This window comes from Ursus maritimus, unplaced genomic scaffold, assembly GCF_017311325.1.
Source record: "Ursus maritimus isolate PB19 unplaced genomic scaffold, ASM1731132v1 scaffold_11, whole genome shotgun sequence".
Taxonomy (NCBI): domain Eukaryota; kingdom Metazoa; phylum Chordata; class Mammalia; order Carnivora; family Ursidae; genus Ursus; species Ursus maritimus.
The window spans coordinates 33,048,098-33,075,290 of NW_024423453.1; the positions used below are offsets into that span (position 1 = coordinate 33,048,098).

General features: G+C 34.4%; 1 long non-coding RNA gene across 2 annotated transcripts in view; it reads right to left on the reverse strand.

The window, feature by feature from the left end:
* LOC103657980 overlaps positions 1 to 27,193 on the reverse strand; it is a 172,985-nt gene that overhangs the window by 72,304 nt on the left and 73,488 nt on the right. For both annotated transcript variants that reach the window (XR_005833896.1, XR_005833895.1), the window contains exons 4-5: positions 5,920 to 6,033; positions 4,372 to 4,477 (exon numbers count right to left, since the gene is read on the reverse strand). This is a non-coding gene — a long non-coding RNA (uncharacterized LOC103657980). The remainder of the gene's footprint in view (positions 1 to 4,371; positions 4,478 to 5,919; positions 6,034 to 27,193) is intronic.

Here is a 27,193-nt window from a genome sequence, read left to right on the forward strand (position 1 = left end):
GTAAAAAACCTACGTGATAATGTTGTGAATTAGGTCCCTGTAAGAAGACAACTATGCTCTATATCATGATCAAGGTGCCAAGAGGAATTAAAGGCTAAAGAAATACTCAAGTTAATGAAGACCTCATTTTAGGCAAATGCCATTTTTACAAAGAGTACTTGACATTCATAAGCCAGTGTCTGCAAAGATCTTAAGAGTTTATAAACCATTCAGATAAATTCTCTTTCAAAGGAGATATTCCTTATATTGCAAGAGTTCATTCACCAGAGGGAATAGAAAGAGCACTTCAGCGCAGTCTCTGAGAATGGAAAAGTCACAAGATATGTCTCTGGATGGGTTAGAGGTTATAGCAACCCTGTTTCTAAATGGCAAGATGAAAATGACACAAAATACTAATGTTAAATATCGGATAGTGAAATCCCCTTAGAGTTAAAAAAAAAAAAAAGGAAAGGAAAAAAGAAAGATGGAAAATGTTTTTTTAGGACATAAAGGTTTTTCACTCAAGAATTGCTCAAGAACCTTCCTTTAATTAAAAAAAAAAAGGAATCTGAAGAAACTCTCTAATCATAAAGCAAAAAAAGTGTAATGTAAGCAAAAACCTATAGCAAAGCACTACTAACAAATGTAATTCACACAATTCTATGTAAGACAGACTTTTACCCTCAATAGGCCTCAATGTACTCACCTGCAAAAGAGGGAAAGAAGTTTGAACTAGATAATATCTAAGACCAACTGCAATACTACAATTCTAAAATACTGCATTTTCTTATTATATAAATAATATACATTCACTAGAGATAAACTATAAATTTTTATAATTATAATTTAGAAAAATTATAAATGTAAATTAGCTTTTTGTTATTTTTTAATAAATGTAGACAAAACCAAGATAACATGGTCTTGCCAAAATTAAGGCTGCCTTATTTGACTGGGTTTTTTTTTTTTTTTTTTTGGTTTGGTTTGGGTTTTTTGCAAAAAAATGGGACACAAGTATCAGTATACTGAGACAGAGCTTCAGTTAGAGATTTTTTTTAATCTACTTTGTACCCAAAGCCATGCTAGGGATGGGTCAGATATTTGGGGCAGATTTACCTAACCTGCTTCTCAACCATCTGCTGGTAAGACTTTCTCTTTCAAATATGCAAACTGCCTGCACTCTTTCTGGGACAAATATTTGGGCAAAAAAAGGTTTCTTTTATCAAGCTTTGTGGTCACAATGTGGAAATTACTTCAAAGGAGAATGTTATTCCCATCCAATCACTTCTTTTCTTGGCTCCACTGAAGCACTGAGAAGCAGTTTTCTGTTCCCTAATAAAATCATTAAAAGAACTCTAAACCATAATTCCAGAAGAGAAAGCTCTAATACAGATTTTTCAGACATTATATTTTATTACATTGCTGCGGTACTGAGCTTAAGAAAGGAAAGCTAATGTCAATTCATTGGTCCCATTTCTCCCAAGAGAAGAAAGATTTGTCACACGTTCAGTGTCAAAAATCTCCCCAGACTATAATCAGGATGGTATGAGGGTCTTCTGAGACAGCTGCATTATAACTAAACTTCTTTCAGTGTCATTAAATACATTTCTACATCATTGTTTTTCTTAAGGAGATTAAACTTTTTTGCTATTTTCTAATTACAAATGTAATGTATCCTCCACTATTTATTAACAATTTTATCTTGGACAACTTACTTAAAATCAGAGCTTCAATTTCCTCATCAGTAAAATGATATAATTCCTACCAGCAAAATAATATAATTCCTATCTTTTGTTATGAAAATTAAAAAAGAAAGTAAATCAGTTATCATAGTGCCAGATACATAGTACTGTCTTATAAGTATCAGTGTTTTTTTAATTTCAAAGAGAAAAATTTATAAAATGAAAGTGAAAACAAACTATAATCCTACCACCCACATTAATTCCTCTTGACATTTTCTTTCAATCTCTTTAGACTTAGACTTTTCTCTAGGCATATGTGTACATAAGTGCTTGTAGATACAAACTCATGCATTATTTTGGTTTTTCACCACTGTATCCCCAGAGCATTAAATAAATATCTGTGGAATGTTAAAAGCATTGAGGAATTAATTAGTGAAAAAAGGTGATTTCATGAAAAACTTCTGTTTTATTTAGTCCCAGCCAATGGAAAATTTATTTCATATAATGTTTGCAATGTTTAAGAAATCAATACAAAAATATAATTTAAATATTCTTTCACAATATGTTATAATGTGATTTAATTTTTCCAGTTTTATTGAGAAAAAATTGATATCATCACTGTAAATATAAGGCATACAACATGATGGTTTGATTTACATATATTGTGAAAGGATCATCACAATAGGTTCATTTAACATCCATCATATCATATAGATACATTATTAATAAAAAGAAAAAATATCTTGTGATAAGAAACTCTTAGAATCTACTCTCTTAACAATTTCCTTATGTATCATACAGTAGTGTTAACTATAGTTATCATGTCATATATTACATCCCTAATGCCTATTTATCTTATAACTGGAAATGCTATCTTTTGACCAGCTTCCTTCAATTCCCTCTCTCCTCACCCTCTGCCTCTAATAACCACAGTCTGATCTCTTTTTCTATGAGTGTATTTGTTGTTTTGTTTTGTTTTAGATTCCACATATAGGTGAAGTCATACAGTATCTGTCTTTCTCTGTCTGACATTTCATTTAACATAATGCCTTTAAGGTCCATGCATGTTGTCACATACACTAGAATTTCCTTGTTTTTTATTTATTTGTTGTTTATCTTTTTATTCATTCATCCATCAACGAACACTTAGGTTGTTTCCATGTCTTGCTATTTAAATAATGCTGCTATGTACATAGAAGTGCAGATATTTTTTTGAGTTAGTGTTTTCATTTCCTTTGGATACATTCCTAAAAGTGGAATTGCTGGATTATGTGGTAGTTTCATTGTTTAAATTTTTTGAGGAAGCTCCATGCTGTTTTTCATAGTGACTATACCAGTTTACAATCCTACCAACAGTGTACAATGTTTCTCTTTTCTCCACATTCACACCAGCATGTGTTATTACTCTTTTTTTTTTTATGATGGCCATTCTAACAGGTAAAAGGTGATATTTCACTGTAGGTTTAATTTGCATTACCCTAATGACTAGTGATGTTGAACATCTTTTCATGTGCCTGTTGCCCTTTCATACATCTTCTTTGGAGAAATGTCAGTTCAGGTCCTTTGCCCATTTTTTAATCAGGTTACTCGGGTTTTTTGTAACTTAGTCTTATGAGTTCTTTATATATTTTGGATATTAGTCCCTTATCGGATATATGGTTTGCAAATATTTTTTTTTCCCATTTGTAGGTTGTCTTTTCACTTTGTTGATGGTTTCTGTTGCTATGCAAAAGCTTTTTAGTTTGATATAGTTCCACTTGTTTTTTATTTTGTTGCTTGTGTTTTAGGCGTCATATCTAAAAATTCATTACCAAAGCTTATGTCAAGGAGTTTTATTCCTATGTTTTCTTCTAGGACTTTTACAGGTCATGTCTTACATTTAAGTCTTTAATCCATTTTGAGTTAATTGTGTAAGTGGTATAAGATAGGGGTACAATTTTATTCTTTAAAATGGGAATATCCAATTATCCCAGCATCATTTATTGTAGAGACTGTCTTCTCTCCATTGAGTATCTCCATGGCTCCCCTGTCAACTATTAGTTGACATATATGCTTGGGTTTATTTCTGGGCTCTTGATTCTTTCCATTGGTCTGTTTGTCTGCTTTTATGCCAGTACCATAATGTTTTGATGACTATAGTTTTATAGGATAGCTTGAAATCAGAGAGTATGATGCCTCCTGTCTCCCGCCTCCCCCACCCTCTGGATTCCTTTGGCTATTGGAGGTCTTTTGTGGTTCCATTTAATTTTATTAGGTTTTTTTTTTCCTGCTTCTGTAAAAAATGTCACTGGAATCTTGATAGGGATTGCATTGAATCTATAGATGGCTTTTAGTAGTATTGATGTTTTAACATTGTTAATTCATCCAATTAATGAACACAGGGTGCCTTTCCATTTATTTACGTATTTTTCTATTTCTTTCATCATGTTTTGTTTTTAGAGTAGAGACCTTTCACTTTCTTGGCTAAATTTAATTCTAAGTAATTTATTTTTTGCGTGTTAATTTTGCATCCTGCAACTTTACTGAATTGATTAAACTTACCAGTTTTTTGGTTAAATCTTTAAGATTTTCTCTATATAAAATCAACATGATTTAAATTTTAATTTTTAAAAATATTTGTGCGGTTATATCAGTTAAAATGACTTGCTTGGAAGTAACAGAAAATTAAATTCAAATTAAGTTTAACAATGAAGACATTTGTATGTCCACATACCTAGATTTCTAGAGACAGGTTGTTCTTCAATGCTGGCTTCATCCAGTACCTTGGGCTCAGTTTCTTTTGGCCTTAACCTCTTCCAGGTTTTAGTCCAATCTCCATGCTAGTAACAAGATACAAATTTCCTTGTAACACATTCACACATGTGAATGACACAAGAAAAAATAATGGTTGACTTCCAGAAGTTCTCCGGAGCAGGGTTGGTGGGTGGGTTAATAGGGGTAATAGGTATCAGATTTACCCTCCTGCAGTAAATAACAATAAAACAGGACAAATATATGAAGTAAAAGTGTTCAAACATTAAACAAAAGAAAGCATGGGACTGTGATCTAAAAAGAAAGAAAATTTATAAGGCAAGTTCTACTTTCACCCTAGTATTGTCATGGGGACACTTTCAAAATGGCTTACAGTGAAGTAGAGCCTAAATCAGTCTTACTGAACTCTCCTGAGTTTTTGGACAGGGTCCTTAGCTTTGTATGAAGAGAGTGAAATTCTTCAAGCTTTGATGGGGGTCTACTGCTGGGAGTCTGTAAGCTGAATGGAAATTCCAGAGATCTCACCATGCTGGAATTCTGACCACCCATACACCTCATACAACTTTCTGTGCACTCATGTTCTTTCAACCATTTTCCTATGTAACCTCAAAAGGCCACAAGCTGGGAGTAGTACTCTAGCTGTAACGCAGGAGTTACTATAGACCCACGCAAAGCCAAAACATTGCCTCAAAAGAACCAAACTGAATTATCAATAAATTAACTTCCTACCAAAACAAAACCCAATACTCTGTAAGGAAAGATAACATACATTAGACTTTCAACACCATGACATCAACAACATCCAGCATACAAAAATAAACTACTAGATGTACAAACATGAAGGAAAATTTGACTTACAATCTGGAGAGAAAAAATAGTCAACAGAAACAGTCCCAGATATGACAGACATTGAAATTGATAACAAAATAAATTTAAAACAACTATGATAATCCTACTATATCACAAGAATTTTTGAATCCTTACCACTTTGTCTATTTAATTTTATTTTTTGAAAGAGAGAGAGTACAGAAGTGGCAGGATGGGGGCTGAGGGAGAGGAAGAGAGAGAATCCTAAGCAGACTCCCTGCTGATGCAGAGCCCAGTGCAGGGCTCAATCCCACAACCCTGAGATCATGACCTGAGCTGAAACCAAGAATGGGATGATTAACCAACTGAGCCATCCAGGTGCCCACCACTTTGTCTATCTTAGAGTAGAAAAGAGAACCAGCTCCCAAGTCCCCAGAAGTAAAAACAAGGGTTGTAATTGGATTTCATCACTGTCAATGACCTTGGTATAAAAAGGGGAGGCAGCTCTCCTTGGAAAGGGAGAAGTAGAAATCAGATCATATTCATGAATCTTGATTATGGACAAATCTCATTTTGTCTGCCTTATCTTAATATGGTGATATTCAGAGCCATGGGTTGGAGATAGAGAGCAGGTTAGTGTTGGTGGGCATTATCATTTGAAACAGAACTTGAGATAACATGATGATGCATTGGCACATCTTACCACTACTGCTGAAGTAGCAAGAAAATAGAAGCTGCTCTTCAACCAGAATCCTGCTGGCCTGCATTCTGTGAAATTTAGTTTCCAAGCTTCCATTTTCCATGATGTAGGGATATCCTAAGGAAAAAAAAGGAATGGTTCTGGGTTGCCAACATGCCATCAGAAATATCACCCATCACCGCTGTTGAGCAATGCTTATAAAAATGCCTTACATTTTCTAAATATTTTCACACATATTTTCTTACTTGGGCTTCACAATAACATGTGCTGATATGGCTGATACTATTACCCTCATTTTACAATAGAAAGAACTGACACTAGGAGTAGCAGTTAATTTTCTTTTCTTTTTTTTTTTTCATTCTACAATATGCTAGTTGGTCCAGTGACACTGAGTTGTATTCCAGCAGATGCATTCTAATAAAGGAAATTATTTACTTAAGATAGAAATTTAAGCTCCATGCGAAATGCTGTCTGATAGTGAAAGTTGGTAAGAATGGTACCCAACTGAACTTACAGATTTACTTCTTTAAATTGTTCTTTCTTTATATTATCTTTAAATGCAATCATTATTAGTATTTCTAAGTATACTAAAGAAGAATAATTATGTATACCTCTCTACATATGCAGAAAGAATTTAAAGTTATAATATCAGACCTTAATCTTTTGTCAGTAAGCATCATTTGCAAGATCAAGTTGGGCAGAATAAAGAAATTTCTTTAAATTTTAATCAGACAACCTAAACACATAAGGCAGTAATGGAAAATGTCATAATTATTATTAAGATACATTCAAAAATGTTCTTCATTTATTCTACAATTTGAGAAAACAAAGAAAAATAATCAGTGCAATCTACAAATTACAAACCCATGAAGCTTCATGCTGATCTATAAAATCCATATACAGTTGACTTTAAACAAACACAGAGGTTAGGGGTACCAACCCCCTGCAGAGTCAAAAATCCACATATTAATTTTATTACCCAAAAACTTTATTAATAGCCCACTATTGATGAAAAGCTTTACCAATAACATAAACAGTGATCAGTACACATTTTGTATATGTATTATATACTGTATTCTTACAATAACGTAAACTAGAGAGAAGAAACTGTTATTAAGAAAATCATAAGGTTATAAGAGAAAATACATTTACAGTACAATACTGTATTTATTTAAAAAATTCACATATCGATGGACCCATGCAGTACAACTCATGCTGTTTAAGAGTCAACTATAGTCTAGAACCAACTCCTACAGTATGAATTTAAACTTACTTTTAACAGTTTAGTAATTTCTATTTATCAATACATCAATACATTTGAACCATAGCTTTTCTAAATTTTCTAGCAGAAAACGAAACATATACATCTTTATGTGGCTATCATATTAATGCCACTATAATAAAACAAAATTTCTATTTTAATGAAATAGGTAACAGTAAAGATAACACTATTGATAGATAATTTCTGGGAACAAGTTAACTATCAGACAATGGCAATTACTGTGGAAGTAAAAGTTGTCATAAAAATTTACATTACAAAAAGGAAGAATTGTGATTATCTCATTGATCTAGACACATAACTAAAAGTGACTTTAGTAGTGTTATTTTTCCTGCTTGTCCTCCTCTCCCTGCTATCCTCCCCCTCTGCTTCTTCCTCCTGCTCCCTTCCTCTATTTTTTGACTCTTCCTCCAATTCCTCTTCCTCCTTTCCTTCTTCTCTTCTATCTCCCTCCTTCCTACTCCTTTCAGATCCTAAGATTTCCTACCAAGTAAAAATGGCTACACAGCAGAACAAACTTCATTACCAAAAAGTTGTTCAGCAGAACAATGATGTAAGAAATAATTATTTAAGTGCAGTGTTCTTCAAAAGTAAGCTCTTACAACATTGTTAAAAACACTAGCAGAGGGGCACCTGGGTGCCTAAGATGATTAAGCATCTGCCTTCAGCTGAGGTCATGATCTCCTGGGAGGGTCCTGGGATGGAGCGCAGCATCAGGCTTCCCACCTCAGCAAGGAGTGTGCTTCTCCCTCTGCCACTCCCCTTGCTGTGCTCGCTCTCTCTCAAATGAATAAATAAAGTCTTAAAAAAAAAAAAAGCACTAGGGAAGAGTCTTGCATACATCAAACACTGTCCTAGGTATTTAAAAAACAAGAGGTTCCAATACATCAAATTCCATATAAGGCGGTTAGCTAAATCAAGATTCAAACCCAGGCCAGCCCTATGCAGAGCATGCTGGTGTCCCTGGTTTCTTATCATGAAGACTTTCATTCATTTCTACACAGTCTGTACTGATGCCTTTGAATTAATTCCTGTTCAAGCTAATTAAAGAGACAACCTCAGTTTGCCTTTGGGTCTTCTTATCAGCTAGAATTATCTAGTGTTCCCTCTGACATTATTACATCCTCATTATTTACTACCTGTCTTCCCAAAGCAGAAAGCCACCTCTTCACACTATTTATGAGTCTTACTTGGGAAGAAGCCTCTCTGCTACTCCCAAAAGAAAGAGAACTCTCTCCCTCACCCTAATAATATTTTATCTCTGGAAGAACTAGATGGAAGAGGAGAATGAGTGTGGCAAAATGCATGGAGGACAGGAGGTATCTCAAAGTATAGTCACAGTGATTCTTTATTAAGCAGCTAAGATAGCCTAGCAACCTGAAAATTTTTAAACCATTCCTATGGTCAAAAAAAATTATAGCTTGGTCAGAAATCTAAACAGACATCTCAGCAATAGATATTTGAAGAGGTTTGTCATAATAAAGAACCTCATATACATTTAGCACTTCTTCCTAAGAATTTTTACAGCTATTGCATTACTTGAGCCTTACAACAAGCTATAAAAAATACCTGAACAGATTTTTTCTTTTTTCTTATTTATAAAAGTATTACATACATTTTCATTTTTGAAAGTTGAAATAGTACAGTACATAGAGCAAAATGTGTACAACCTACTTGCTCCAACCCAGTATCCTTTCAACTATTTTCCTATGCATGTGTACACACACCCCATGCAAACACAGTTTGGGGTGGCAGGTATTCATAAGTAGGCTATTATACATACTATTTTATGAAATGCTTTTCTACTTAATTGCACAGCCTGGAGATGTTTCCATGACAGAACCAAAAATTTGCCTGATCCTTTTAAGTGACCATATAGCAGCTCATAATACGGAAGTACCACAAGTTATTAAATCATTCCCCTAGACATATATCAGATTTTATTTATTACCATAGTCTAAGAGCTATAACAAATTAGGCTGAAACTTCAATAATTTAACCCAGTAAAGTTGATAGCTGAACTCAGGTCAGAGTCCATTGGGTCAGTAATAGGTATTCTCTCTCATATATATAGTCCTTCAAGTATCAAGATCTTTCCTTCTTTATGGTCACTCAGTGGACAGGAAGAAGAGAAAGTATAAAGGCACACCACTCTTTACTGCCTTGGACTGGAAGTGATTTATTTCTCCTATTCATGTTCTACTGGCAAGAACTAGTCATATAGCCCTCCAAGAAGGCTGGAAAGCTTGGTTGAGTTTGTGCCCAGGAAATGGGAGCAGACTTAATCAGCATCTAGCCAGTCTTTGCCACATAGGTTAATTCCACTTTTTTTTCCCATTAAAAGCAATGCCACACACACACACGCAATCTTCTAAATACATCCTTCCATATTTATGACAGTATTCCTATAAGATAGATACCTAGACCAGGAATTGCTAGGTAAAAATATAGACAGAAGGAATTTTCAAAATTCCTGTTTAAAGTAAGAATATTTTTAGTAAATATGTTACCTTTCTAAAGTAATACATAATATTTAATTGGGTTAAAATAGTCTTCTAGTATGCACTAAGTACACATTGAGAAGCTGTCATTCAAAGCATTGCCCAATCTGATCTTTATCATTAAATTTTTTCTGTCTACTATACCCCATAAAACCTCTCCACTTCTAGACTCTTTACTTGCCAAACATGTCATGACTATTCATTTCAAATCCTGGATCTGCAATTTACTAATTCTGTGTTCTGGGAAATAGCACATGGAGACTTTGAGACTCAGTTTCATCATTTTGAAAAAACAGTAACATTTTAAACCTCACCAGTTTCTTGAAGTAAATCATAGAAAATGGCATGTGGGAAATGCCTAGCACGTAATAAATGCTCAATGAGTGTTTGCTCCTACCTTTCTTTCTCTGGTGATCCCAAGCCATAATCATCATTCTTATCACTGAATTCCTACAATATTCATCTATATTACACTTCTGTCACCTAGCCTATATGACCTTCTACTACTGTTTATCTTTTCATGTGATATCTTGTCTCTACATCTTGATTATAAGCAACTTAAGAACAAAAGCCATGCAGTATTCTTCTTTGAGTTCCTATCCCTCACATAGTGTTTTACATTATGACCCTAGATAATGCTTTTGATCATGCCAATTAAATCAAGCATACCAGTGGAAGAGAAAAAGCAAAACAAAACAAAAATTCATACCAATTGTTCAATTTTAGGAAAAGAACCTGAAAAATCTGTAAAGATTAGTTAGTGGTAAAATTAAATATAGGATTTAAAATTTTAATAACCCACAGGAAGTTGGAAAGCACTTGTGAACACTTCACTGAAAACCCAAAATAAATGTATTGTCAAATTAAAAAATGCTAAACCTGCATGTGTGTGTGTCCCCAGGCAAGGTTAAGGGACTGTAGAAGATTTTTACATTGAATAGAGCTATTTGAGAAAGAAATTTTTTAAAGGAAAGAAGGTAGGAAAGAAAGAAGGGAGGGGAGGAGGAAAGGAAGGAAGAGAAGGATGGAGGGAAAGAAAGAGGGAGGAAGAATGGGGAGAGAGAGAAAAGGAGAGAAAGAAGAAGAAAGAAAGGAATCTTTCAAAGACTAGAAAGCTGTTCCACTAAAGAAAGCAGGAAAAGTCAGGAAGGATGCCTAAGGTAAAATCCGAAATTAGGCAGATCAAAAAGAAAAAAGAATTGTGTGGAACTTTGGAAGAATGTCCAAACCATCAGCAGAATTTGTGGGAGCTGCCTATGGAGTTGGTGGGACCACTTAAAGGTCATGGTATATCTTTTCACCCAAAAGAATGTGAAGGAGAGAGAGAGGCACTGTCTCAAAAAATCAGGCTCTGGAGCTGATTTGACGAATAAAAGCCTTGGGAAGGGTTGGCCAGATCCAGACTTTGAGTAGGTAGGATGTGAGGGAGACTAGGCAGGGCAGGCAAGAGATAAAGGCCTTTATTTATCACCTAGTCTCTCTGCCCCTCTTTCCCATTTAAAATCCTTTTCTTTGTCTGGATGTCTTCCACTTCCTCCTCTTACTTCAGAATTCCTATGCATTTCTCTATCACTTTCTTTCCCTTAAAAATTTCAACCTCAGAGACACATTTTTGTATGAATTGCCTTAAGTTTCATAAAAATCTGAAATAGATGTCAACATTTAAAAATAAGAAGATTTAACATCCCATATTTCAGGTATAAGTAAGATCATAAGATATTTGTCTTTCTCTGTCTAACTTACTTCATTTAGCATAATGCCCTCAAGGTCTATCCATGTTGTTGCAAATGGCAAGATTTCAATCTCTCTCTCTCTCTCTCTCCCTCTGTGTGTGTGTGTGTGTGTGTGTGTGTGTGTGTGTGTATGTGTGTGTGTGTGTATACATATATATATCATGTATCTTTATCCATTCATCCATCAATGGACACTTAATGTTGTTTTCATATCTTGGCTATTGTAAATAGTGCTGCAGTGAACATGGGAGTGCGTGTATCTTTTTGAGATAATGTTTTCACTTACTTCAGATAAATACCCAGATGTAGTTGTAGTTCCATACAAATTTCACTTTAAGGTTTTTATATTCACTGTGAATGCAAATTTACTCTCCCTAAAACTTGTTGATGAAGGGGTCTCTCAGTGATCTCTCTGCCTACGTGTTTTTATCACGGTCAATCCTGATTTGTTCAGGCTTACCCTGATTGACATTCCACTTCCCCTCCTATTGAACCATGGCTTCATCTCTAATAGAGTTCCTCATTTACATGCTGTTCACATATTCGAATTTCCTTCACACAATTCTGATAATTGAGCATCTTTCTGGGCATATGTAGTACAATGATCCTCCCATGCTTCTGGTCTCTGAAGATATCAGGTGAGGCTCGTTACTAGAATTTTATTCATTTAATTAACAAATAATTGTGGAGGGTGTACTTGGTGCCATGTATTTTTCTAGGTGGTAAGGATAAATATGGACTATGACAGTCTCACATTCTAAGAAATAATAGTGAAATAAGGAGGAAACAGTCATGAGAAGAGGCAATTCAAATATAGTGGATAGGATATCCAATAAATGACCTTCCCTTATTGCTTCCACAGCATAAAGTAAGTGATTGAGCAGGCCTCTCACGCATAATAATTATAAAAAGTGGATAGAATATTTTAAAATCAACTTTTTTCAGACACTGAGAATTAACCAAAAACCCACAGAAACCAATGGAGATGTTACTATAATAGGTAAGGATTAAATTCGTGGCTTTTTTGATTGAGGTTAATCCTTGCCCCTCCAGCAAATGTCTAAATAACCCAATGATCACAAGAAAAAATAGAAAACATTTTAAACTGAATGCAATATATCAAAATTTGTGGGGGCCCTGGGTGGCTCAGTCAGTTAAGCATCTGCCTTTGGGTCAGGTCATGATCCCAGGGTCCTGGGATCGAGTCCTACATCAGAATCCCTGTGCAGCAGGAAATCTGCTTCTCCCTCTTATCTTCCTTGTGCTCTCTCTCTCTCTCTCTCAAATAAATAAATAAAAATCTTAAAAAAAATTGTGGGATGATTCTAAAGCAGTAGAGGGAAGTTTATCAATTTAATGCCTATGTTGGAAAAAAGAGGCAAATTCAGTGATCTATGATTCCACTTTAAAAAGCTAGAAAAAGAAAAGAAAATTAAACCCAAATTAAGCATAAGGAATAAAATAATAAAGAGCAAAATTAAATGAAATGTAAATCAGACAAGCAATAAATAAAACCTAAAAATCAATAAAATTGATAAACTTTAACACAAAATGTTCAAGGAAAAAAAAGTATAAGACATATTACTAATTTCAATACCATTACAGTCATTACAGATCATAAAAACTTATTGTATTACCTTCCTGAGGCTTCTGGAACAAATTGTTACAAATGTTGTGGCTTAAAAAGACAGAAATGTTTTATCTCATAGTTCTGGTTGCAAGAAGTCTTAAGTCACGGTGTCAGCATGGCAGTATCTGCTCCAGATGCTCTAGGAGAGAATCCCTTCTTTACCTCTTCCAGCTTCTGGTGGCTGTTAGCATTCTTTGGTGTTCCATGACCTTGGCTGCATTAGTCCAATTTCTGCCTCTTTCGTCAAATAAATTTCTCCTCTGTGGATCTCTCCAATCTGCCTCTGTCTCATAAGAACATTTGTGATGGAATTCAGAGCCTGCCTGGATAATCCAGGATGATCTCCACATCTCAAAATTCTTAATTTAATTAACTTTTTCCAAACAAAGTAACATTTACAGGTTCCAGGGATTAGGATGTGGACATATCTTTGGGAGACCATTTTCAACGTACCACAACTAATAAGAGAATATTATCTAAAATTTTGTGTCAAAAAAATGAACAACTAAATCAAGTGGATAAATCTCTTGAAAGATACAAATTACCAAATAAGACACAAAAGAAATAGACAACATAAATAGCCCTACATCAACTAAGAAAATTGAATTTTTAATTAAAGATTTTCCCCCAAAGAACACTTGAAGTCCATATGACTTCACTGGTAAATTACAGTCTACATTTAATAAGAAATAAAACCAATCCTACACAAACTGTTTCAGAAAATAGAAGATACAAATAGACATCCTTTGCAAGAAAAAGTTAGCTCAGCAGGCCTGGGTTGCACAAATCTTGCACATTCCCATGAGAGGTCTTTCTCCAGAACAGGCCATAGGGCAGCTCCTGGGATACGAACTCTTAAGTTCTCAGAATATTCTGCCTGATAAGAATGCTTTTGTATGCCTAAGGCCTTGGGTCACACGGTACGTTTGCTCAGATAGTTTATGCCAACATATGACTAACGGTAAACACCTGTTTTTAGTCTTTAAAGCTGGTATACAGATAGCTAAGGTCAGTCACCTAGGCACTAAATACCTAGCTGACTGAGTCCCCAATAAAAACATTAAACACCAATGTTCAGGTGAGCTCCCCTGTGTAATACCAGTAATTATCTGTGTAATACCAGTCATATCATCAGGTTGATAACACTTACACATGTTAGTGTAAGGAGAATTAACTACATCCATGTGATTCTAGGAAAGGATACCTAGAAGCTCAAGATTTGGTTTCCGCTGGACTTCAACCCATGCACATTTTCCCTTTGTTGATTTTAATCTTTATCTTTTTACTATAATAAACTATAATCATGGGTATAATTATTTTCTGAGTCCTGTGAGCCCTTCTAATTAATTATTAAGCCCAGAGTCAGTCTTAGAGACGCCACCACATTTCCAAAGTCATTTAATACTATGAAGTCAGTATTATCTTTTTTTAAAAAAAATTTATTTATGTATTTATTTGAGAAAGAGAGAAAGGGAGAGCATGAGTGGGGGGAGGAGCAGAGGGAGAGGGAGAGAGAATCTCAAGCATACTCTGCACTGAGCATGGAGCTCAACATTGGGCTTGATCTCACAACCCTGAGATCATGACCTGAGCTGAAATCAAGACACTTAACTGACTGAACCACCCAGGTGCCCCCCCTTTTGTTTTTTTGAAGTCAGTATTATCTTGATACCAAAAGCAAAGGAATCACACACACAAAAATATAGACCACTAGTTCTCATGAATATAGATGCAATTTTAAAACAATATTAACAAATCGAATCCATCAATAGAGAAAAGATAATACATCATGAGCATGTGGATTTTATTCTAGGAAAATAAGGCTAATTTAATATTTGTAAGTCAATCAATGTGATCCCCCACATTAACATAATAAAAAAGCCATGTAATCATCTCAAAAAATTGAGAAAAAATATTTGACAAAAAATCACCCATTTGTGATAACAGCTGTCAATAAATTAGAATAAAGGGAACTTCCTCAACCTGATGAAGGGCATCAATGAAACATTTATGGCTAAAATCACATTTAATAGTAAAAACTGACTATTTTCCCTCTAATTTTAGAGATAAGTCAAATATGTTCACAATCACTTCTTTCAACATTGTACTGGAAATCTTGGCCAGTGCAATTAGATAAAAATAAATAAGAGAGATAATGACTAAAAGAAACTGGTAAAACTGTCTTATTCATAGATGAAATGGTAGTTTATGTATAAAATTCTAAGAAATCTGAAAGAAAAATATTAGAACTTATAAGTATATTTAACCATGCAGGAGAATAAACAATCAATATGAAAGAAATTAATTTAATTTTAAAATACTAGGAATAACCAGAAAATAAAATTTTAAAACAACTCAATTTACAATAGCATCCAAAAACATAAAATACTTAGAAATAACTTGAAAAATACATATAAGACCTCTATACTAAAAACTGTAAAACACTGCTGAGAGAAATTAAAGAATGTGTAAAATAGATGTAGAGATACTCCATATTCATGGATCAGAAGGCTAAGTATTGTTAAGAGGTCAATTTTCTATAAAACTATCTATGGTTTCTGTGTAATACCAGTCATATCATCTCAGGAAACATCTTTGACAACCTGGTTCTAAAATTATATCAAAAGTCAAAGACCAGAATAGTCAAAAATTTTGAGAAAAAAAAAACAAATTTGGAGGGATTACACTGTCTGATTTCAGGTTATACTGTAAAGCTATAATAAGCAAGAAATTGTGGTACTGGCACAAGACTAGACACATACATTATTGGAACAGAATGGAGTGCAGAAATACATACACAAATATAGCCAATGATTTTCTATAGTCATCTAAATTAAATCCAAGGGAGATAAAATATTTTTTATCTTTTGGATAGTGTTGGAAAAATTAAATATCCATATTCATATGAACAAAAATATGCCTTATTTCTTGCCTCACACCACACAAAAATTAACTCAAAATAGTTCAGAGACTTTTATGTAATAGCTAAAAGTATATAACTTCTAGAAGAAAACATAAGGCTAAATCATTGTGACCTTGTAATAGGCAAAGATTTCTTAGGTGCCAAAAAATACAAATCTGAAAAGAAAATAATTGATAAAATATATTTCATTAAATTAAAACTTTTGCTCTTCAAAAAAACCAGGAAAATGGAAAGGGAAGCCACAGACTGAAGAAAATATTTGCAAAACATTTATCTGATAAAAGACTTGTATCCAAAATATATACAGAATTCTTATATCTAAATAAGAAGAAAACAAACAACCCAATATAAATATGTTAAACAACACTTCATCAAAGAAAATACATGAATGGCAAGAAGCACTCAAAAAGATGCTCAATATGTGGCGTCTGGGCGAGAATCAGTTAAGCAACCAACTCTTGATTTCACCTCAGGTCATGATCTCAGGGTTGTGGCCTCAACCCCTAAGTTGGGCTCTGCACTCAGTGCAGAGTGCTCCTTGTCCCTCTCTCTCTGCTCCTCCCCACTACTCCTGCTCACTTCCTCTCTCTCTCTCTCAGATAAATGAGTGTGAAATCTTTAAAAAAAATATTCAGTATCATTATCAGTAAAATGTAAATTAGAACCACAATGAAATAACACTCCATCTCTAATACAATGACTAAAATTAAAAATCCTGACAATACCAAATGTTGATAACTGCAAAAGGGCAGAAAGGAGCTTTTGTGGTGATGGAAATGTTCTATGTCTTGACTATGGTGGTGGTGAATACATGCATTTATCAAAACACATTGGACTATACTTTAAGTGGGTGCATTTTATTATATGTAAATTACACCTCAATAAAGTTGATTTATTATAAAAAATGCAATGGCTACTAATAAAAGTGTTAGTACTCCTCTAATTAATGAAATGAATATGCCCAAGGAGCTCATTCTATTTGTAATAAATGTACATACACCATATTCTTCTTAGCTCCTTTCTAAAGCATTTAAGCTGTCTCATAAATCCTGCATTTACATTCTAATATCCATTGAAAAGACATTATGCTTATTCTCATTTTTATAGACAAGCTACTAAAGATAACTAGAGGTTTCACTCATATCTAAAAGAACCAATGTAATAGCAGTTCCAAATTTCTTGAAGTATGTATAATTCCGCTCCCAAGATTATAATGCCTATTTTGATATTTCCCTCTTAAGGGTCTTGTTTTACTTTTCCTCCTTCTGTTTTCATCCATACAGCTCATCCAAATGTCTATCTCTCATTAACTCAATGATGATTTCATGCTCAGACCAGAAAAAAGAAAATGGATTGTGTTGTTTATTTGCTCAGATATTACTTTCGTGTGGCACAGAGCTTTTATATACATTAATGAACCTGGGTGTTGTGCGACTCTGATCTCTCTTACATTTGACATTCTTTCCTCTTTTTTTCCTCATCTGTCTGCAAACTGAGATAAAAGACTTCCGAAGTATTGCAAAATAATCTCCACAGGAAATTCAGAGACAGTAGTTATAGGCACTTTGATATTCCTGCTTGTTTAAGTAAGTGTTTTAAACAAACTTGGCACAGGTTCATCACAATAGTTCCTATTTTCGTAAAAAAAAAAAAAAAAGCTTTATTACTGCCATTTTTTTTAGCCATAACACTTTTTTAAATTCTTCACATTTCTAATACTTTAGAGGTAGTTTCTTGTCATATTTTTTTCTATTCATGATTAACTTCTTTGAATAAATATTTTTCATATTTTAAATCTGAGGCCCAGGCAGGATATTTTAAAAGTCTATCATTCTTTTGACTGATAATTCTTTTGTTTTGAGTTCTTGGAAAAGTCTTGGGATATCTGGATGCCACAGATTGTAAAGCAAGCTCCTTTTCAACCCCTGTTTATCTGTTCCCTACTTCTAGTACTTTCATTGCAACTAATTACTGTGGTTAACTACAATCAGTAAAGAAACGATCTCTGTTGTATGCTAGTGATATTTGTTTTTATTTCCTAAAGCTTAGACAAAATAGTCCCTCCACTAGGGCCTCTATGCTCCTTGTACTGATTCCACATACACAAGCTATACTCCAAATCAAAGTTTGGTTCTCTCAAAATCGTGGGAATTTCATCAACATTAGTCTACAATGGAGTAGTCAATTATTCCTAAGAATACTGAGAAATTCCCATTTCTAGAATTATAAGGTTGAGGAATAGTCCCTGGCAGTTGTAATATTGCTGAGAAACCCCGTCTGTCACCAGCCAGCCGGCCACAAGCATTCAGCACCAGGGAGAATGGTGCCAGTAATAAGTATATGCCAAGTACCACACAAAATATTATGGAACATACAATATGCAGCACTGCAGGGTTTTTAATGGCCTCTATCACCTTCCTTCAGTGCCCTGGTCTGTGCTGAAGGGGATTGCAGAAGGCAACCTGTTGTAATGTATTCAAATAGTAGAAAAGAGATAGAGACTCCTTTAACAGAATAACAGCCAAGAAAGCACTACCAAGAACGAATCCCCCCTGACAGGGAAAAACTTGATTTTTGTTCTAGATATTCTACTGTATGGCTGGACTAATGAGGGCAATTTCCCTTCCTGCACATACATGGATTAAAAGCATACTGAGGCAGCCTCATCCCCCCAAAAATGACAGAACAGCATTATTAACTACCCAAGACCCAAGACAGTGATGGGGAAAACTACACAAGGTGGACAGGCTCCCAAGCAACCAAGAAATCACCAACGTGAGGGAAGTGTTACGATCCAGATCTTACTGTACAGCCACTCCTTCTTCTCCCCACTCAAGGCGGGTAAAATGTTCCTCTCCGCCAGTTTTCCCACTGCAGTCAACAGCAAGAGCATCTCACAGAGTGGGACTAGACTGTATTACCCCACCCTTCAGATGTTTAAGACATAATAAAAGGATTAAACAGATGAAGAGACAAAAAAAGACCCGTTCATGTTAATTACACTACACCTCAATTTAAAAAATAAACAAATAAATTTTTTTAAAAAGGACCTGCTCTCAGGAAGGTAACAATCTAAAGCAACATGTGCCAATTAGTGTAATGTCATATGTATTTTTTTAATTTATTGAAGACACACCATTAGTTCAACAATGGTTTTGATGTGCATGTGCATGTAAGTGTGTGTGTGTGTTGTGTGTGTGTATTCAGTTGTAAGATATATCCTGATTTTAGAAATATTAAATAGAAAGATGATTTAATGGGATGTTATTAATGGGGGTACAAATGTTGTTACTAATTGTGATGGTGCAAATTAAGCCTATGCTTAATTTCTACCATTTGTAAAAATGTAAAAAGTGACTAAGCAACAAACTCAGTTAATACATGTAGGATAAAAATGCAACAAGGCAAACCTTTTCTTGAGCAAGAATGTTCTATATAAAAAAAATTTTCTCTGAAAAAATAAATCTGAAAAAGAAAAGGGCCCCATACTTGAGCTGGGGCATCACCCTCTGGGAAGTATCTAGTATTCATGATAGAATGCTGGAGCAGTTTTCCGATAGACGATAATGAGATTCAAACTCCTTTGGAGAAATTAAAGTACACCACCCAGTTTATATTTACCTTACAGTAAGTCTAATGATCTTTAACTAGACATGCTTTTTTAAAAAGAAATCTAATCTAACAATGATTACTTAACCATTTATTTCCCCAAAAGATATCTCTACCAAGAGGGAGTCTTTGGGTTGGCTTTCTTAGGAGACTTTTCCCTACTGCAATTTGAAATAAAACTTTGACAGAGGCCCACAATCTGAGAAATTGTCACACAAGTACTAAATTATGAGTGATAGCGGTAAACTAGATACTATTCTGTTCCCCCAAGGAAAACCACAAGCTCTGGTTTGAGAGACAACAGTATGATTGAAAACCCAGGCCAGGGGAAAAAAAAAATCAGTTTAGTAAAAGCTGGAAGCCAGAGGAGGACAGATTCTCTTTTAACTGAGGAAGAAAGAAGCTCAGGTTGAGATAAAAGCACTTTGAAACTCAGGACACGTAAACTTCTTCATCAGCAAAAGTTCAGCTTTGCCAATTCTAAGAGAACACATATGGGGCGGCAGTAATACAAATATAAATATGTGGGGATCAGAACAAAAGTATTACACAGGTAGAAAATAAATGAAACTTAAAAAAAAAAACCTTTGTTAAAGGTTCTCTGACTATTCTGAATATCTATACATTCCTTCCTATTGTGCCCTTAGCATCTGTGGCAAGGTCTTTTTGGCTGAGTTCCTACAAAATTGCTTTCAGATGTCATACTCTATAGTAAAGGAATGATACAGGAAATTAAGACTAGGACTGACTTTTTGAAGCTACTGACCATAAAGTATCCAAAATCTGTCATGGCACTGGAAGAAGAAAAAGACTTCTATAAATTTGGCCTAGGTTTATCAGATCTACTGATAAAGAAAGAAAGGAAAGGTAGGGACTCAAAGTCTTAGCCACTAAAGAGCTTTAGTAGTGCCAAAAATCGTAGTTTGCTTTTTCCCAAATTTGGTACCACATTGTCAGTTTTTATATTTGCCAAATAACAACTATAGATTAAGCAGGGGTCTTCTGAAAATAGTACTGTGGCACAGGAGACAGAATTTCACATGCAAGGCAAGCTTTTTTAAGACCTCTCTAATCAATCAGTAGGCTTCTGTCTACTCCATCAGATTCTTCCTCCCTGACCCAACCAAAGAACAGAATGAAGCTTGGGAAACAAAGGGAAACAGTTCCTATGATCTCCAACTTCCTCATCTACTTCTGTCGTTCACTCAATAAATGTCTGCTGAGAGCATGCCTCATTTTAGACATTGTCCTAGATCCTACAAAATACTTAAAACATGAAAAAGAATAAGATAGGGTCCCTGTATTTAAGAAAATTAGTTATTTTCCTAAATAAATACATAACATCCAAAGATATGTAACTACATAAAAGTTTAAAAGCTAGTAATTCCATAAGAGAAGATACTGAAATTTCCATGAATATATGGAAATTTAATTATGAAAAAAGTTACATTTAAAATTAGTACCAAAAAGAAGGGGGAAAAAGATGGGGGGACCATAAGAGAGTCTTAATGATAGAGAACAAACTGGGAGTTGATGGAGGGAGGTTGGTAGGGGGTGGGCTAGATGGTTGATGGTAATGTATTAAGGAGGGCACTTGTTATGATGAGCACTGTGTATTATATGTAAGTGAACTACTGAATTCTACTCCTGAAACCAATATTGCATTGTATGCTAAATAACTAGAATTTAAATAAAAATTTGAAAAGGAAAAAATAACTAAATAAATGAAAACAAAATTAGTACCAAAAAAAGGACTACTCCATTTTTTCCAAAAGATAGTTATTGGCTATCACTTTGGAAAATGTAAAATCAGACTTAATCTGAACATAAACATACACACAAACACATCAGATGAATTTAAGAACTGAAAAACAAAGCAAGTAGTAGAAAAAATTCTATTATTTTTATAATCTTTGGTGTTAGGAAAGGCCTTTCAATGCAGAAAGAGAAAGATACTCAAATATTGATGTTGATATTTCAAAAATAAAATCTTCTGACTAAAAATGTTACCATTAAACATTAAAATCTAATGATAGACTAGAAAAAGTATTTGTAGCATACATAACAATTATCACTATTGACAATGTATAAAAAGTTCTTATTAAGCATAATAAGACAAATTAGCCCAACATAAAAATGGGCAAAAGAGATGAACTGACAAATTGCAGATGAAATACAAATGCCGGATATATTTATTCTTCCATTAATTTAACCATTATTTATTGAGTCTTACTATCTATTAGGCACGGCCCTAGCAGGTGGACATACAGCAATAAACATGAGATACAAAAAGGAGATGAAGAGATAATTACAATAACAAATATAATTTGCTTTCAACTGGCAAAAATTTATAGAGTGCTGGTGCTATATGGAAAATGGGCATGCTCATGAAATTTGGGAGTGTAAATTGGCACAGCCTTCTTGAAGTACAAATTGGCAATAAACAAAATTTTAATTGTTCATATACTTTTATAAGCAGCTTCATTTTAATAGAGTCTGTCCTACCAAAATATGGGTAACTTGCACAAAGATTTGTAAGGATGGTCAGTGCAACATCATTTATAATTGGGAAAAATTGTAAAGGGTATATCTATTCTCATGGCTACAGCTTAAAATGGAATATTAAGCTGCTTTTTAAAGATAGTATTAGATTGTATGTAAGGACCTAAAAAGATTTTTAAGAATTATTACACACACAAAAATTAAATAATTTGTGCCATTGATTCCATTTAACAAAAGACATTATGTGTATATACAGCTATGCATACAGGAATTCTAGAAGGGGACACAACAAAGCAGCTAATCTCTGTGGAGGGGAGAGTAAGTAGGGATGAAGGGAGACTTTGAGGTTTCTTTCCATGTATTGTTAATGATCAGATTGGAGAGAGATTCTGAGTGTGTATAGGGTTTGGAGTAAAATTACATGGGATCAAATTCTGATTCTGCTGCTTTCCAGATGTACAAACCTGGATTTCCCCTTCTGCAAAATAATCATAGTGTATAATTCATAAAATTCTAAGAATTAATTTAACTCATTTTAATTCATTTAATTCAGGTAATCCATGAAAAACACTACAAGTAGGTACACAAAATTCATCTAATAAGCAGGAGTCATTATTAATGTTTTAAACTGTTTGAATCAATTACGATGAGAATATATTTAGATGTCATTCATGTAATTGAAAAAACACAATAAAAAACTCTAACAAGTGGTACAAACTGAGGGCTATGAGAATTCAGGAGAGTTGGGAACCTATACTACATATTCTGCCACATCCTAGACTTCCTTCTCCCTTGAATACAACAAACACAGATGAATCACAAATCTTGTTGGACAGAACCACAACCCAAAATTTGTATTATGCTTCCTTTTTCTATAAAAATACATATAAAAGAAAAACATACACAAATCAATGATCTCCCAATTGAAGATCCTAAGTAAACGGAATTAAATATTTATTGCTCTTACAAATTAAGACATTTTATGTTTCCTTTTTTGTTAAGTTAGACACATCTATAAAGAAGTTGTTTTAATTGTCCCTTAATAACTTAAACAGATTCCAAAGTTCTGTCTAAATAATTTTTATCCTATTGAAAATATGTATTTTTCTAGATGATTACAATTATTTTAAAGTTATATGTAAACCTGGGGTATCTGGGTGGCTCAGACGGTTAAGTGGTGGATTCTTGATTTCTGCACAGGCCATAATCTCAGGGTTGTGAGATCGAGCCCTACATGGGGCTCTGTGCTCAGCAGGGAGCTGGTTTCAAGATTCTCGCTGTCCCTCTACCCCTCCCCCCCTCCTCACTCCCTCTCTCTAAAATATAAATGAACCTTTAAAAAAATAATAAAGTTATGTGTAAACCTTCACAAAATGTGTTTTATCATGTTACCTTGTAAGAACAATTATACATTAAGGAAATAATCAGTGTTATACAATCTTGCCAAATCAGAAGAATCACCAGGATAGTTTTTTAAAAATACAGATTCCTAGGCCCCTCCTTTGAGAGTCTTATCCTATTATTCTAAAATATGGCAAAGGAATCTGCAGTTATAACAAGTATCCTAGGCGATTCTTATGACTAGGCAAGTTTGGGGAATGCTGATCTTGATTAACTGTGTCATAAGCTATATCTCAATTTCTTTTTTTAAAAAAGATTGTATTTATTTATTTGACAGAGAGAGAGAGAGAGACTGAGAGAGGGAACACAAGCAGGGGGAGTGGGAGAGGGAAAAGCAGGCTTCCCACTGAGCAGGCAGCCCCATGCGGGGCTGGATGCGAGCCTCCATCCCAGGACCCTGGGATCATGACTCGAACCAAAGGCAGCTGCTTAACGACTGAGCCACCCAGGTGCCCCTATAATTCGATTTCTGAGGAAGGAACTGTTCTATAGGTTGAAATGTTTCTGTGTATTAGAACAAATACTGATAAATTATTCCTGCTCTTCTGCATAGCCAAACTTTTCAAAGGGTTGCATATAAATGTTATCTCTATTCCTTCATTCCCTAGTCTTTTTTTTTTAAAGAAATTAAATATATTGATACATATTAGGTGAAATTTTCTTTTTCTTTTTTAAGATTTTATTTATTCATTTGACAGAGATAGAGACAGCCATCGAGAGAGGGAACACAAGCAGGGGAGTGGGAGAGGAAGAAGCAGGCTCCCAGCGGAGGAGCCTGATGTGGGGCTCGATCCCAGAACGCTGGGATCACGCCCTGAGCCGAAGGCAGACAAGTATTACACTAAATTTATAAGTTAATTTGAGGAGAACTTTTTAATATTGAGTTTACTCATCCATATTGAGTTCCAATCCTGTGATTGTTCAATCATTTTCTCATTGTTTGCCCTTCAAGAACATTTCAGAATTTTCTCTATTAAAGTTATGCATGCTTTTGTAGATTTATTCCTAAATAACTTTTAGTTTTTATTGCTAACCTGAATGGAATTTCTTGAGTGTAGGTGTGGGTGTGAAGGAAACAAAGGAAGAAATATAAAAGAGAAGATGTATGAAACACTGTGGTTTAAAAACAGCAATATAAAAAACCATCTGCTTTCTCCCCAGCAAGAAATAAGACTTAACACAAATTTTATGCGGAATCTTTTCTATATGACCTTATTCCCCTTATCCTCCATAGTTATAACCTTTAATTCAATGTTGTATTAAACATTCAAGTGCTTTTCTTTACAGTATTATCACCTATATATGTATCTGTGAACAATATATTGATCAGGTTTTGATTTTCAACTGTATAGATAGAATCATGTTATACGTATTCACTATAGTTCTTCCAGTCAAAATCATATTTTTGCAGTTGGGCTATATTGATACATGCGATGCTTGTTCAATCATTTTCACTGCTGTACTGTGTCTCCAAGTACGAATATGCTAAATTTCATCTATGCTACTATAGATAACCATTTGGGTTGTTTTCAGTTTGGGGCTATTACAAAAAAATGCTGGTATGAACAATGCTGTACATATATCTTCTGGCAACTGTACTAGTTTTTCTAAACTCTATGCCTGGGAGTGGGAATGCTGAATCATAGCGTCTACTTATGTTCAAATTTAAAACTATTTTCCAAACTAATGTACAAAATTACACTCTAAAATTGAGTTTCTATTGCTCCGTGTTGATGACAACACTTGGTGTAAGGTTTTTCATTTTGCCCATTTTTGGGGTATAGAATGGTATCTGATTTTGATTTTAATTTGTATTTCTCTAATTCCAATGAGGTGAGCACCTTTTTATATGTCTATTGGCCATTTGAATCTCCTCTCCTCTTTTTAGAAATGCCTGTTCATATCTTTTGCCTATTTATTTATTGGGTGCTTCTCTTTTTGTTGATTTCTAGAAGATCACTATGTATTCTGGATATTAATACTGACTCAGTTACATCTGTTGCAAAATATCTTCCCACTTGTGACTTGTCCTTACACTCCCTTTACGTGTCTTTTGATAGAGAAGTTCATCATTTTAAAGTAGTCAAATTCAGTCTCTTCCTTTCTAGGTTGCATTTTTTTCTGTCCTATTTAGGAACTCCTTTCCCACTCCAATGTTATAAACTTAATTTGTCATATTGCCTTGGGAAAGTTTCATCGTTTTGTCTTAAATATTTAAGCCCATAATGTACCTGAAATTTATAGCTGTATATGACATGAGGTAGGGATTGAATAAAATTTTAAATTACATTTTGCATTTTCTATTTGCTCACTGCTGGTATATAGGAACATCAAACCAGTAAATTCATCTTGTAACCAGCAAACTTGCAGATTTTTCTCACTAGTTCTAATATTTATTTGTATATTTCCTTTGGTTTTCTCTCTGGAAAATCTCTTTGTCTACAATTTCTTTTCATATATAATGCTTTATGATTTATTTCTGTGTTTTATCTATTGTATTGGATAAGACTTCCAGTACAATACTGAGTAGAAGTAATGATAATGAGCATTGTTGTGTAGTTCCTGACCTTAAAAGGAAATGTTTCTAAAAATACCATTCACTAGCTAAGGAGGTTTCTTTCTATTCCTATTGCTAAGAGTTTTGTTATGGTGGTGGTTGTTGTTGTTGTTGATTTTTTAAAATCATGAATACATACTAAATTTTATCGGATTACTTTTTGAAGGTATAATAGGCTAAATAATTGGTCCCAAAGATGTCTACATTCTAAACCCCAGAGTCTGTAAATACCTTGTCTTACATGGCAAAAGGGACTTTGCAGATGTAATTAAGAATTTTGAGATGGGGACAATAACCAGAATTATCTGAGTGAGTTCAATGTAATCACATAGATCCTCATAAGAGGTACTCAGGATCATCAGAGTGAGAGAGAAAGAGATTAAAAGATGCTGCACTGCTGGCTTTGAAGACAGAAGATAAGACCATGAGTCAAGGGATGTGTACAGCCCCCAGAAGCTAGAAAAAGCAAAAGAATGAATTTTCCCCTAAAGCTTCCAGAAGGAATGTAGCCCTGCCATCACCCTGATTTTAGCCCACAGAGAATGATTTTGGACTTTTTTTTTAAAAAGATTTTATTTATTTATTCGACAGAGATAGAGACAGCCAGCGAGAGAAGGAACACAAGCAGGGGGAATGGGAGAGGAAGAAGCAGGCTCATAGCGGAAGAGCCTGATGTGGGGCTCGATCCCACAACGCCGGGATCACGCCCTGAGCTGAAGGCAGACGCCTAACCGCTGTGCCACCCAGGCGCCCCTGATTTTGGACTTCTGACCTCAAAACTGTAACACAATAAATTTGTGTTGTTTTAGGCCATTAAATTTGTGGTGATTTCTTCATAGCAATAATACAGGACATGGGAGCTATCACATTGGGTTTTAACTTCACTTAGCATATGATTCTGTTACATAAATCACTACAGAATTCTGGCTAATAAATCATCCTTACATTCTTGAAATGACCCTTTCTTGGTTAAGATTCTCTTTTATTTTAACTCAGTAGTTATATTTAGTTTGCAAACATCTTATTTTAGATTTTTATAACTATGTTCCTAAATGAAATTGAACTTTAATCTTCCTTTCTCATAATATCTTTTTTTGGGTATCAAAGTTACCCAGACTCATGAAAGGAACTGAGCAGTACAC